We start from the raw sequence: 744 nt of genomic DNA, 5'->3' as shown, positions 1-744 counted from the left end.
GTTGACCAGATGTCTGGTCTGTGGTTGTCATCCTGACAGGGAGGCTTCGGGACGGATTTGGTCTCTCTGGCCTCGCTGCCCCTAGGGGTCACCCTGCGATCGGTATTCTTCTCGCGCGGGGCGAGGGGCGCTCCGGAGCATTCCTCTCCTCTCGGAGTTTCTGTCTGCAGTCTCTCGACTTGCTCTCACTCCCCTACCCTGCTGTGTGACTTTCTTTTTGGTCCTTTCATTTTATCTATTCTCTCTTTGCCTTTTCCTGCGCGCCTTTCCGCTCCCCCCCCCCCCCGGATTCATGGTTTCACGTCACGCGGGTGACGTGCCGACACACCAGGAGGCCCTTCTCACACGTGCTCGTGAACACGCAATCAACACGTTTATGAACTAGAAAGGGATCTGGTGTGACTTTGCTATTATTTCCCCTCCCCTCCTCCCCGCGCTGAGAATGAGTTTCCCCGGGCTCGTGTGCCCGCCTGGGAATCGGCTGCAGACGCCATGGCCCCGGGTCGACCACATGTTGCTCTGGGGTCCACCAGATGTCTCTGGCGAATTGGGGCCCTAGGTGCTTGTGACGGTGTGGTCACTAGGTGTCGCTCTGGGCTCAGTATTCTTCCTTCTCGCTGTGACTTTGGTCTCTTTTTTTCGAAATTTCTTTCTTTCTTCCTCTTTTGCCCTGTTTCCATTTTCCCTTCTTAATCTCTTTCTCTCTTTTTGTTGCTTTTTTTCCACGGCAGATGGGTGATGTGT

At 54.8% G+C, this 744-nt stretch overlaps 1 pseudogene; it reads right to left on the bottom strand.

Annotated features, from left to right (window-relative positions):
- Nucleotides 1-301: 301 nt before the first annotated feature.
- Nucleotides 302-393, bottom strand: LOC138380000 (small nucleolar RNA U13; annotated as a pseudogene).
- Between the last annotated feature and the right edge of the window lie 351 nt (nt 394-744).

Source organism: Eulemur rufifrons, unplaced genomic scaffold, assembly GCF_041146395.1.
Source record: "Eulemur rufifrons isolate Redbay unplaced genomic scaffold, OSU_ERuf_1 scaffold_246, whole genome shotgun sequence".
NCBI lineage: Eukaryota > Metazoa > Chordata > Mammalia > Primates > Lemuridae > Eulemur > Eulemur rufifrons.
The sequence above is the reverse complement of the archived record's forward strand: the minus strand, read 5'-3'. Positions and strand labels throughout refer to the sequence as shown.